At 41.4% G+C, this 14366-nt stretch overlaps 1 protein-coding gene across 3 annotated transcripts in view; it reads right to left on the bottom strand.

Moving 5' to 3' along the window:
* LOC135524167 (transcriptional enhancer factor TEF-1-like) overlaps positions 1-9837 on the bottom strand; it is a 44072-nt gene extending 34235 nt beyond the window's left edge. For 2 of the 3 annotated variants that reach the window (XM_064951434.1, XM_064951436.1), the window contains exons 1-2: positions 9673-9837; positions 9138-9244 (exon numbers count right to left, since the gene is read on the bottom strand). The gene's annotated coding sequence lies outside the window, so the exon portion shown is untranslated. The remainder of the gene's footprint in view (positions 1-9137; positions 9245-9672) is intronic. The other variant, XM_064951435.1, reaches the window with a different exon arrangement.
* Positions 9838-14366: the final 4529 nt, after the last annotated feature.

Genomic DNA, 14366 nt, shown 5'->3' with positions numbered 1-14366 from the left:
TGAAAAATCTAGAATATTTCTGAAATGCTGACTTCTGCCTCCACATTTAAATTCGCTAAAAACAAAACAAATTTGAGGATTAGGGTTGAATGGCAGGAACCCGGTTACCGAGAGAAATCACTCCCTTTTCCCAGGGATAAATAACTAAGTCCATCTCAGTATGGAGCGCAGTTCACAATGCACGTGTAGACCTAAAGACCGAATGTGTGTCTTATTTACCCATCTCCATCTGGCTTTGGGGGGTCACCTTGTTTTTTCATTGTAAATCAAAAACGTTTCATTGCAGCTGCAGAGTTTTAAAACAGCCTATCACTCAAATTCTCAATTCTTTCTTTGGCCGCCTCTCCTTCCAGTTCTCTGCTGCCAATGACTGGAACGAACTACAAAAATCTCTGAAACTGGAAACACTTATCTCCCTCACTAGCTTTAAGCACCAACTGTCAGAGCAGCTCACAGATTACTGCACCTGTACATAGCCCACCTAGATTTTAGCCCAAACAACTACCTCTTCCCTACTGTATTTAATTAATTTATTTATTTTGCTCCTTTGCACCCCATTATTTTTATTTCTACTTTGCACATTCTTCCATTGCAAATCTACCATTCCAGTGTTTTACTTGCTATATTGTATTTACTTTGCCACCATGGCCTTTTTTTGCCTTTACCTCCCTTATCTCACCTCATTTGCTCACATCGTATATAGACTTGTTCATACTGTATTATTGACTGTATGTTTGTTTTACTCCATGTGTAACTGTGTCGTTGTATGTGTCGAACTGCTTTGCTTTATCCTGGCCAGGTCGCAATTGTAAATGAGAACTTGTTCTCAACTTGCCTACCTGGTTAAATAAAGGTGAAAAAAATAAAAAATAAATAAAAAAAATGCTTTAAATCAGTGCACTCGCGAGCACTCTCTCACAGTCTTTCTCTCTCCATCAACTCCATTCAAATTGTATCCAAAATAGATCATCCTGTTCTAGATGGATATTTAGCCCTATATTTAGATGCCCTAGCCTACCTCTTTTAGGCAATACATTAATAGAGTATTAGCCTTACATTTAGCTAATTAATCATGGGTTATGTATAATAAGCTTCTAACTTATAGCCTCTGTCTCTTGCGCAATATGCAAACACCTGTGTTCTGCTGGCCTCTCTTTAAAAAAAAACACTCCTTAGCTCTTCGAGTCCCATGCAGGAAACATAGACTAGAATAGCTTGCTGGACATCCTTTTTTTGCATTTCTTATACCAATAGACTATTGGAAGAGGGACGCAAGCTCTTTGTTGCTGAATGTTAAATACAGCAACCAGTAGAAATCACGGGTAGTTTGAAAGAAGAGCGAACGCGCGATGGTGGTAGGCTATAGCAGTTATTTATTCAAACCCATAACCATTCAATCTTCGTAAAGAGAAGTGAAAGCCTTCTGCATCTAATTCTAGTCCTATATTATTCAAGGTTGTCACTAGAACAATGAAGATAAGGACAACGAAACTTATTTCACTTAACTGTTGAAAGCGAGGAAGGACTGAAGCAACAATAGAGAGGCAGAATATATGCGTCAGCCAACTAATTGTACAAATTGGCCCTATTATATTTCAAAATTAAAATCAAATTCGATAGCCTACTTGTGCTGCACCAAAATTGGATGCTCTCTTCGGTTTTATCATAGTTTGAATGATGTGTGTAATTCCAGTCCATATAATACAGTATAATACAATACAGTAATATAGATTAGCCTACTGGAGCTATTTTCATTTATTTACCCAAGAGAGCATAGCTAGCTACATCTACGGCCAGCTGTATGGAGAGTTTTGGTAGTTCCAAACTTTTTCCATTTAAGAAGCCTCATCCACCACATACAACACGCATTCTGTCAGTCACGTTCTGTTAAAGGTCCCCTAAGCACACACATCCCTGGGTTGCTCCTCTTTCAGTTTGCTGCAGCTAGCAACTGGAATGAGCTGCAACAAACACTCAAACTGGACAGTTTTATCTCCATCTCTTCATTCAAAGGCTCAATCATTGACACTCTTACTGACAGTTGTGGCTGATTTGTGTGATGTATTGTTGTCTCTACCTTCTTGCCCTTTGTGCTGTTGTCTGTGCCCAATAATCTTTGTCCCATATTTTGCTCTGCTACCATGTTATGCTGCTGCCATGTTGTGTTGCTACCATGTTGTTTTCATGTGTTGCTGCCATGCTATGTTGTTGCCTTAGGTCTTTCTTTATGTAGTGTTGTGGTGTCTCTCTTGTCGTGATGTGTGTTTTGTCCTATACATTTTTATTTTGTATTTTTAATCCAAGCCCCTGTCCCCACAGGAGGCCTTTGGCCTTCTGGTAGGCCGTCATTGAAAACTGACTTAACACGTTAAATAAAATAAAAATGTAAAAAATAACGATGGAGACCATTGTGTTTTTGGGGACCTTCAATGCTGCAGCCATTTTTTGGTACCCTTCCCCAGATCTACAATTCCTTTGAACTCATGGCTTTGTTTTTGCTCTGACATGCACTGTCAACTGTGAGACATTATATAGACAGGTGTGTGCCTTTCCAAATTATTTCCAATCAACTGAATTTACTACAGGTGGACACCAATCAAGCTGTAGAAACATCTCAAGTATGATCAATGGAAACAGGATGCACCTGAGCTCAATTTCGAGTCTCACAGCAAAGACCCGGAATACTTACGTAAATAAGGTATTTTTGTTTAAAAAACGGTTTTCGCTTTGTCATTATGGGGTATTGTGTGTAGATTAATCCAATATAGAATAAGGCTGTAGCCTGTAACGTAACAAAATGTGGAAAAGTTCAAGGGGTCTGAATACTTTCCGAAGGCCCTGTATTTGGCGCATCAGGCTCAGGTAGCATCAGGTTTGAATGTTCATGCTGATCAAAGCTCCAATCAAATCCAGATATTTATATGCTTTATAATGCTTTTGAACGACACTTCCGGTTTTGGCGGGAAATAGCGGGTTACCGGGGAGAAAAGTCATTTATTCTCGGGATGGAACATTTGTAAAATACCAGGGAAAATATTCAACCATAATGAGCATGCCCTCCTTCTCCCAACACCAGACAGAGAGAGACATCCTCATTACCAGAAGAGACTGGTCCTTAGTGAGCACGGCTGGATGAGGCTCCAGTCCAATCACAGCTCCAAATGACATGACAAATGACAACACCATCCTTAGGGGTGTAGCTCTCTGCTTTTGCCTCAACACCACAGAGAGCACCAACCAACCCCAGTCCTAACCAGGTGACTCAGTCCTGTAAGACAGCAGTAACAAGACAGCAGTAACATGGTCATTGATGTGTCAGAGGACTGTTGCCACACTTGTTAATAAGAGACACAGGCTGAGACCCGGGCTATTCACAGAGTCACTGAGTGGTGCTCCGAGGTTTCTATTGAATACAAAAACATGCTAGCTAATTATCACAGGCTGTGAGAGGGGGAAATGCCAGTGTCAATTCAACAGTCAAGTCTGAGCAGATTACTACATACCACAAGCCCTGACTGAACGCCATGGAAATGCTCTTATTAGCAACATAAAGGTAGAGAGACCCAGGGTTTAGAAAGGGCTCAAGCTATGACCCTGCGTGATATAGGATCCAACATAGTATAAGGCAAGGATGGACGACCTATTGACAGTCACTCTGAAGACGAATCCATTTAAGTGAATTTCACAAATATTAGTCTCAGCATGTAGCTTCTTTTTGGAGTCTGATGTCTATCATTGTATAGAGCTAAATTGAATTCTACCCTGATGAGTCATGCAGTTCAAGTTCAGTCAATGCAGTTCAAGGTGGCCTGCACAATAGTGAAAACTTCAGATACATTCATTGTATGCTGGAAAACTGGGACAGCAATATCAAATAGAAATCCTGTGTTCAATATAAAGATTGATACAAAAATGTACATATTGTATTTTCCAACAATCACACACAGTGCTGAAACATTTTACTTTAATAGATGAAACGGATGCCACAAAAATGTTACCATTTTTGTTGGTGATGTAATAGCATTTTAAAAGTGTATTAGGGAAACCCAGCAATTTGAATGGTCTACTTATTGCTACATCACGATACAAAACACTGGGGCGCTGCATCTCTTTAATAAAAACAAACCCAACACACAAATTGGAAATCAATTTTGACTGCACTAAAGCAATAACATGTAGCTGTTTCCAGGCAACAACTTAATTGATGAATGGTTCATGAAAGAATTATGTATAAAAAAAAAATGTAATATTTTGTTGGGGGAAAATAAGATACAAATTCAGATGTAAAAAGCAACAGTACTAGGTGACCCACTCATGCCTACACTAGCCATCCAGTTCTTTTGGCCTCCTTCTACATTTCTCTGGGCTCTGGAGGAAGAGTAATCAGTAAACCCAAGCTAACCTGGCAGCAGCGTAACTGTTAGTGTTCAGGCCCCGATTGACAGCTACAGTATCAGGATATTTCACTAGTCCCACTACATGGGGAAGACAGGAGGGCGCTTGTTGTTTTGTCTGTCTCCCCTCCCACCTAAGTCCTACTGGAATGGAGGTGAAACGCAACCCTCTGGAAACTATTTTGTTCGCTGTCTGACTGCCAGCCAGTGCAGATGCCCAATGGTTCAAGTGAGGCTCATCTCTGTGAACTATGGAAAGGGGTCCACAGTAATACTGTATTTCTTTATTTTTTTTATTTAACTAGGCAAGTCAGTTAAGAACAAATTCTTATTTACAATGACGTCCTACCGGGGAACAGTGGGTTAATGGCCTTGTTCAGGGGCAGAACAACAGATTTTTAACTTGTCAGCTCGGGGATTCGATCCACCAACTTTTTGGTTACTGGCCCAATGCTCTAACCACTAGGCTACCTGCCGCCCCGTATATATATGCTGAACGGTTAGCGTTTTGTCACGAGAATTCAAAACTATCTCCTGCAATTTTCAGCTTTAAGCAACACGTGGTAGTAGCAGCCAAAAAGACTCTGCTTCCCCCATGTATTGTCCATATATCTGTGAGCAGGCCCACTTCCTCCAGGTATTGTGTTGCTGCTGTGTTTCCTATATGCACAACTCCTATTCTTCCTTTTAGGCGGCTATATTGCTGAGTCAGACCCCTCTGTTATCTGTCATCTTCCTGGGGCGTCACTCTCTCCCTCAACAACAGGCTCTACCAGGAAAGACAGGCCTGGATTGGAGTAATATCAACATGCTCCAAGACGTGTGAACCCCAGAGCAGCCTGCTGAGTGTAAGTGTATAATCCTTCCTTGACACTCCGCAGGATAGGAGCATGTGGTTTCAAAGGGGGGATGTGAACCCTGTGTGTCCCTAGGCTAAACACTGATACAACCTCTGTCAGAAAACAGTCACGGTGCTCAGGACCCAACAAAGAGACCGTTTCAGCTCCACCTAACGAAATGTACAAACTCAATTTAGCCCAAATTGTGTTTTCCTTCTCTTCTATTGAAATAGTCAGACACCTTTTTATTTACAGACAAAAGTGCAACCTACTGTGATGGGTGGGGAATCTTTTATTTAAATCCTCTTGCAAAGTATATTTTTGTCAAAAGAGCCTAGATATTCACTGAAGTATTCCCCAAATTCCCCATTTTAGCAGGCGCTCTTATTCAGAGACTTTCAGGAGCAATTAGTGTTAAGTGCCTTGCCCAAGGACACATTGACAGATTTTTCACGTAGTCGGCTCAGGGATTCAAACCAGCAACCTTTCGGGTACTGGACCAACGCTAATAACCGCTAGGCTACCTATCTGTTAGTACTTAACCAACGATGCAGTAGGCCACAGTAATCCAAGTAAAGTAGTAGCATTGTGCCTAATGTTAAATAACATTGTAGGAACCAACAATTGTACTCAATTTATCAGCTATAAGGTATTTTTATTTTCTTGTGGTATAATCAGTACATGTTGCCACTTCTACTGTATTGTAGTCAGTCCAGGGAAAGGAAGTAGTTGGAGCCTGGATTTCCTGTTTCAGCTGAAGCCAAGAACTCTGAGGAGGTTTGTTTGAGCTTCAGGTTCTGACTCATGTAATGACGGATGGGTTGCATATTGCTGTCGTGACACATCGGTCGTAGGACCCATCATCTGTAGCCTAAACAGCTATCAGGATTTTTATTTTGGAAAAAAGACTTAAAACAAAAAGGAAGATAGCATTTCAGCTGTCAGATGGTTCAAATTACGAAGCTGTTAATCGCTGATGCAGCTATTGTATATTTAAGTAATTTAAGTGGTATAATATGGTATACATTTAAAAAAAAGCTTTATGGGGTATTATATTTAATCCCATTGATGAAATAGATGGCACGCCTCAACTTGTTACATTTGGACAACATTTGTTGTTGTGAGGGCTGTTGGTACTAATTTCGAAGGGATAATGAAAGCACCCTTGTCTGTCACCCTCTTTACATTCCTAACCCTGTGGTCTTGTGTGTCCTAACCCTAGAGTTACAGTGGTCCCATGGTTGGTGGACAGGGCCAAAGTGCAGCCAGAAGAAGCTGGCAGCCAGAGATTCCCCACGGCTGCAGCTAGCACTGCCATGACGTCACTGGCTGAGTGCCAGCTGTACGGTTTTGGTGGCACCCACCGTCTGCTTTGTGGGGCTGTGCGCGGCTGAAAGTGCAGCGCAGCAGACCGTGCTGAAATGCTCCCTTTGTGACACAGGGTTTACCTCAGGGCACGGAGGGAGGCCCGGGGAACAGGCCAGCAGAGCGGCCGGCCCTCCTGCAGCCAGGCAGCCATGCCCCTGGAGGACGCCCATTGTTCCCCTGCTCTCCAAACAAAGCCTGCCCCCCGTGCCTCTGCCCCAGTGCTGTGACACACCAGCCCACCGCACCACGCATTGTTGCTCTAACAAACCCACTCCCAAATGTCATTACATATGAATTTTCTTTCTTCTCTTTTACACTCCATTTACTTTCTGTTGAATTGGCTATCCCTCCCAAAAAATACAGCCTTACTCTGTGGCCGCCGCACATTTTGTGTCCTGCGAGTATCAGATAACAAGGTAACTTATCAGGCCAGAGAAATGAGACTTATTTCTCTCGGGCAATCTATCTCAGCGTTCATTTTCACTCCTCTGAGAATAAGACACAGGAATGACAAAAAGGGACCAAATGATACACCGTTTCCACTGACAACTTATTTAGATTCCATGGCTTTTAGTTCAGATGGTCACTTCTAGTGTTTAAGACAAAATCTCTTTTAGAATAGTAGAAGGATGATGATTTGCAATCAGATGAAGTGGTGAGAGATTCTTGTTACAGCTGTGTAGGCCTATCATTCCCACATTCAGAACGCAAATCACCTGTTGATTTGATAACATGCTGACGAGACCAATGGTTCTTCAAAGACATGTCAATTTAACATGTTGTTGTTTGGGATAAAGTCCAGGTATTTAACATAGATTCAGATAGGCTGATGTAATTTAGGGAGCCAGGTTATCCAAGTGACTTTCTAAGGCTGTGGATGCTTCGGTGTGTCAGGCCTTCCCCCTTTTCCCTATACAAAGACAGAATAACAAGGAGAAAATAGCTGGCAAACTCAAAAATCTACCATATTGTAATGCCATTGATAAGCTAAATTAAGCAGATAGCACCGACTGGGCACACAGGAGCCATATGGTGCCTCTACTGCCTGTTGCAGGCATAACAATAGGCTGGCCTAGACAGTGAGGGGCAAACACAGCCGAACAAATGGTCGTTAGTCCACATTTCCACAGCAGGGAGGGGTAAAACCAAACGTCTGGATTTGCATATTTTTTTCCCTCTTCTACAGGTGCTTGAAATACTAAACCAGATGTCAACGGACTGAAGAGTTGGACTGTTTGCACATGGTGATTCAACAGTTTCATACGCACTGGCGTAGCACACAATCCCTGCAGCCCACGTAAGGCGGGGTGGCCCACGAGCCTTTGGGGTTGGGGTCCAACCAGAGGTTGGGGCATCCCAACAAAATATTTAGAATTACAGGAAATTAGCTTTAAAATTGGAACATTTTCTCTCAGACGCATGGAAAAATGTGAAAAATAGCATGAGATTAGCTATTAAACTGCAAATGTTTCTCTCTGCCACATGGCAAAAAAAAAAAAAAAAAAAATAAACATTTCTGTTGCTCGGACCTTCCGGGGGCCCCGCGAAACTACGCTACGCCACTGTCCATATACTCTCAGCCTGAACCCAGCAAAGATAATAAAATACCCTATTTCCCTCCATCCATCCATCCCTCCCCTCTTCCAAAGTTACCCACAGTCCTCCACTCCCTGAAGTAACTGGTGAGTTTTGCACCTCCCCCCACCCCTCTGATTTTAGAAGCGGTTTGAAGTCCCTCTTGGCTAGACAAAATATTTATTTCAAGCTTTATTTTCAATCTAAAAACTAAGTCCAAATTTAGGAAAGTGATAATGACATTAACGTTAGTGACATACCAATTGTCAGATTGAAAAACAGTTTCATAACATATCATATGAGAAAAAAAATAAAAACAAGTAAAGCTGAACACATTTGAACACATTTGACTCAAGTCAGTATTTCACTAAAGAGATCTGTTAATTATCTAATTGAGATGAGATGTTTCACATTATTGTTTAAAAATCAGCAGGTTATTAGAATTTGATTTACACATGATCAAAACAAACTTCCAATCTAATCCATGGGCTCATGGAATAATTGCAGGCATATTTTCTTTGATGAGAGAATGGTGATTAAATTAAATGAAACACTGTACTTATCATAGCATTCATAAACCAAATTACAAAAGATTTCCATTTGCTTCTTGGACTCATGAAATCACAGAAGGGTTTGAGGCTGTATTACACACTTGTACCTAGTCGAATGAATCATTAACGAAGGCAAAGGCTCTCTGTAATATAGACTTTCTCCTTCACACATAATGTACCAGAGAGTAAAAAAAATGATATGTTTGTTTTTTATATGAAAATCTTAAAATAACTTCTAAGAAAAAATCATTCGGTGGTGAATATGATTGCAAAACTGTTTACACATCCAAACACTACTGTAAACAGAAAGATATCACACAACAATAATTCCCCCAAGCAATAAGTTACTGATTAGGATACAATATTACATCATCGACATGTTATATTGTACGAATAAAACGTGTACTTACAGATGTCAAAGGGCCAAATGAAAACCCGAAATGCAACAAGTCCTCTTGACTTGTATGCTTTTTTTTTGCGCTAGGAAAGCAAAATATCCTTGACGGCAACTCCCTCCCTATTGGGGGGAAAACACAATCAAAAGTGTCTGAATAACTTACATCATGTAAAAGCAACAATATGTGTTCTACAGTAATTATACGACGATGTACTGTGGCGCCGTCGCAATATACAAAGGAGTCTTCAGATCATTATTTTTATTTTTAAATGTCAAAGATTTTCATGCAATGCCGGACGACGTCTAGGCACAAAGTGAAAGCGACGGATCTCCGATGTATACTAGTTCAGCCAGCCAATATAACACGCTTGCAGTTTCTACAATCTATTTCACCAGTGGCCTACTTCTATTAGATAGGCTACATATTTGTTTTTATATATATACTATAGTCATCCTTAAATATTTTCCAATTAAATCTGACTACTGATTTTCCAGTTGCCTACAAACGCATCACAATAAGTTATCATACAAAGTAGTTGGAAACTTACCTTAAACACCTCTATTAATGGTTAATTGTCACAATTTACGCTGTTTTACGATTTTGCTGTAAGAACTGAGATGTTTTTTTTCAGATCTGACAAGGTATTTTTTCTCCAGACCAGCCGGCTAGTGCGTAAAATTCGCCGCGTATCTACAGGGATGCGAAGTATGCGCGGAATGGGAGCAGGAATGAAATGAACGCAAAGATTGAGTTTTCGGGGCGGGGCGTGAGTGGCGTCATTCTAAACTCTGAAGCCATTGAGCCAGACCGGTGGGAGGGACTGTACACACTCAACAAAAGAGCAGTAGTGCGCCCAAACTTCCTTCAAAAGACAAAACGAAAAATCTGTGCATATTATACCTAGACTATCCACTAACTCTCTTTGATATTTCTGTTTAGAAAAAAAGACAACTTTGATTCTAAGAATGATCCACGAACTAATAAGACTGTTGGTTGGCATTATACTATCAATAGGATAACTTTCTTTCCAAATAGACATTGTAAAAACAACTAAAAAAAAAACAAACAGTTGTAGGTATTTCTTTTGTAGCAGAAAAGAGAACGTTCCCGTCAAAGCTGATTTTCAAGCTGCCCAGCAATGCACCTGAATTGTTATTATCATGGCATGTCTGTTGGTGTCAAGTCTATAACCTTCCATCCTGCAGCATGTGAATGGAACTGTACCTACAGCTGACCTGATGACCAAATCATTACTTTTGACCATTACAAAAGGCTGTAAGGTCATAAACGGAGAGGGAGTGTTTCACAACCACTTGTTTGCAAACGTGTAAAAGCCAACTCATCTTTCAAGGAGATAAATCATCACAATTAGATTAAGGACATTTTTTGGTTGTTAAATGTTTATACCTCTATCTAATCATACCAACATTTATGAATTAATATGCACCCTTGCAGCACTGCCTCTGACTTTTAAGGAGTTGTTTTTTGAAACTCATCCCAGCTCAGGTTTCAGCCCTGGGGCTCTTAAGCCATGTCTTCAGATGAGGAGGGTCTTGGCACAAAGCCAAGAGGTATTCCTGGGTCATGACCTGAGTCAGCAGCCACAACCTGACACCAGGGCATCCTGACCCCTCTCAGAGCCGGTCTCTTTATCCACAGCAGGGGACAGATAAGATTGTCCTCCCCATTTCTCAAATCGCTCAGCAATACACGCCTGCACACAATCACGCTCACACACTCACACACGCAAATAGAAGCGCGCCGCACGGACGCACACACAGGCACAGAGGATATGACGCTGCGTTGTCAATATAATACACATGCAGAGCAATTTTCATGGAAACCAGAAACATGACTAAAAACAGTCATGATTAAGTAGAGAAACGCTTGCCTCTCCATCATACGTGTGTTGATGTTTAATGTCTCTGCTGGCTTAAATTGACCCCTCTCACCCTGAGGTCAGAGGTTAAATTGGCCTGATTTACTACCCTATACCGGTGACGTATGATCTCTCCTAATCCATCTCCCAGAACAGCCACCAATATAATAGATCCTGGGAGTTAAATACTTAGGGGGATGGACAGGGGATGAAATCACACAGAGAACATTATATATTGTATAATAAACATTATATTGTATAAAATAAAAATGCTACGGTGCTCTGCCTCCATTTCCTCTTCTCTGCCTCGGCCCGTGACAGTCCCTTGGCTGCAGTATCATGAACTGGCTACTTGTTTTGAACATCATTTGCCTTTGACAGAAGAGCTGGTAAATTAGATCTCAGCATGTGAGCAGTCGCCATCTTGTGGTCAGAAGAAAGCAGTGTTGATCGGGGTAAATAGAATGACAGGAAGGGATGTTGAGCATCCAAATGCTTTCAGGTCATTGGCAATTGAGCCTCTGGGACAGTCATTTGAATTTGAACCATAAAGTGATTGAGCATAGCTTAACTTCTTATTTTTTCACAGGCAGCATAAATTCACTTCATTATTACACTGTCGTTATACCACAAGGTCATCTGATGAGACAAACATATGACAGTTGTCAACGGGAGCAGATTTTATGACATTTAAAGCTCGGGGTGGACTACGCAGGATTTATTTAATTGTTTTAAATTTGTCATATAATCCACTCTTTCAATAACTTAGATGGCACCTGCATTCTCTATGCACATCCATGTATATCAAATGGTCTGATAAATGAAGTATACTTCATTGAAGGGTATGTACATTCATGGTCATGGTTCTTCTAGTAGATTGTGTTATAGAAAAACTGGTTAGCTGCAGGCCTTTTCAATGGGACATTTGAAGGGGTTGATGTCACTATACACATACAGTGCATTCGGAATGTATTGAGACCCCTTGACTTTTTAAAACGTTGTTATGTTAAAGGCTTATTTAGTAAAATTGATTAAATTGTTCCCCCCTCAATAATCTACAGACAATACCTCATAATGACAAAGCAAAAACACTTTTAGTATTTTTTTGCAAGAAAATTTATGAAATATCATAAATATCATATTTACATAATTATTCAGACCCTTTACTCAGTACTTAGTTGAAGAACCTTTGGCAGCGATTACAGACTCAAGTCTTCCTGGGTATGATGCTACAAGCATGGCACACCTGTATTTCAGGAGTTTCTGCATTCTTCTCTGCAGATCCTCTCATGCTTTGTCAGGTTGGATGGGGAACGTCACTGCACAGCTATTTTCAGGTCTCTCCAGAGATGTTTGATCGGGTTCAAGGCTGGGCCACTCAAGGACATTCAGAGACTTGTCCCGAAGCCACTACTGTGTTGTCTTGGCTGTGTGCTTAGGGTCATTGTGCTGTTGGAGGAACCTTCACCCCAGTCGGAGGTCCTGAGAGCTCTGGAGCAGGTTTTCATTTTTACATTTACATTTAAGTCATTTAGCAGACGCTCTTATCCAGAGCGACTTACAAATTGGTGAATTCACCTTCTGACATCCAGTGGAACAGCCACTTTACAATAGTTCATCAAGGATCTATCTGTACTTTGCGGCGTTCGTCTTTCCCTCAAACTGACTAGTCTCCCTGCCACTGAAAAACATTGCCACAGCATGATGCTGCCACCACGTTTCACCGTAGGGATGGTGCCAAGTTTCCTCCAGGCCAAAGCATTCAATCTTGGTTTCATCAGGCCAGAGAATCTAATTTCTCAAGGTCTGAGTCCTTTAGGTGACTTCTGGAAAACTCCAAGCACGTGGTTGTGTGCCTTTTACTGAGGAGTGGCTTCCATCTTGCCACTTAGCCATTAAGGCCTGATTGTTGGAGTGCTGCAGAGATGGCTTTCCTTCTGGAAGGTTCTCCCATCTCCACAGAGGAACTCTGTCAGTGACCATCGGGTTCTTGGTCACCTCCCTGACCAAGGCCCTTCTCCCGAATGCTCAGTTTGGCTGGACAGCCTGCTCTAAGAAGAGTGTTGGTGGTTCCAAACAACTTCCATTTTTGAACGATGGGGGCTACTGTGTTCTTGGGGACCTTCAATGCTGCTGAAATTTTCTGGTACCCTTCCCCCGATCTGTGCCTCAACACAATCCTGCCTCAGAGCTCTACAGACAATTCCTTCTATCTCATGGCTTGTTTTTTTGCTCTGACATGCACTGTCAAGTGGGGGTTCTTATATCGACAGTTGTGGGCCTTTCCAAATCATGTCCAATCAATTTAATTTACCACAAGTGGGCTCCAATCAAGTTGTAGAAACATCAAGGATGGTCAATGGAAACAGGATGCACCGGAGTTCAATTTCAAATCTCATAGCAATGGGTCTGAATATTTATCTAAGTAAGGTACTTTTTATTTTTAATAAATTAACAGTTTTCACTTTGTCATTATGGGGTAGTGTGTAGATTGATGAGGAAAATGTTTTTATTCATTTTTAGAAAAAGGCTGTAACATATAAAAATGTGGAAAAAGTCAAGGGGTCTGAATACTTTCCAAATGCACAGTAAATACATGAATGTTTGTGCACCAATCGTCTCTCTGATTCATAGTCCACAGGGCTGCTTGTGATGTTACGGGTGAATGCCTCAGCCTTTGATGTGGCCCTGCTTTCTTAGCAGCATGTGAAAATCCCAACACTTGAAGGAGAAAGGGCAGCCAGGTTACATGACCCCTAGCGAAACGGGCCTAACAGAGCAGACATTGTGTGCGTTTCTATGGAGTTATTATGGTGTTTAGCCTACATGTGTTCAGCTTTTTCCAAAAATGAATGATCAACCTCACATGCAAATAAAGGAGGCCAAAGATATCACATTTTCTTCTTCACATCTCTGCCAATGGTCCCTTCTCTTCCTCTGCTGTACTCTCTATAAACTTACGCCTGCTAAAAGGTGAGGTACGAGAGGCAGAGACTCGGCAGATGCACAAGCACTAGCACTGCTGAGGAAAAGTAATGAAAGGAATAAAGGGGAGAGGGATGTAGAGGGAGAGAGATAGGGGTAATTACCCTCTAATGGGGGTAACACTAGTATTCAGCAGTCAGGGCACCTTACACGACCAGTCAATTACTCTGCTGTCGTTTTCTGTTATTTTCTCTCTATAGGGCGGACGTGTACTCAAATGTACTGAAAGCTCTCTCCCTTAGCTTTAGTGATAATAGCTCAGTAGTGAATGTGTCAGAGTCAGAGCAATTGGAAACTAACATTATGATGGTCGTAGTGGCTTCATACTAGCCGGACTGCCATCTGGCTTCAACTGAGAAATAAAGCACAGCTCTACC

The sequence above is a fragment of the Oncorhynchus masou genome, chromosome 31 (genome assembly GCF_036934945.1).
Source record: "Oncorhynchus masou masou isolate Uvic2021 chromosome 31, UVic_Omas_1.1, whole genome shotgun sequence".
Classification (NCBI taxonomy): domain Eukaryota; kingdom Metazoa; phylum Chordata; class Actinopteri; order Salmoniformes; family Salmonidae; genus Oncorhynchus; species Oncorhynchus masou.
The sequence above is the reverse complement of the archived record's forward strand: the minus strand, read 5'-3'. Positions and strand labels throughout refer to the sequence as shown.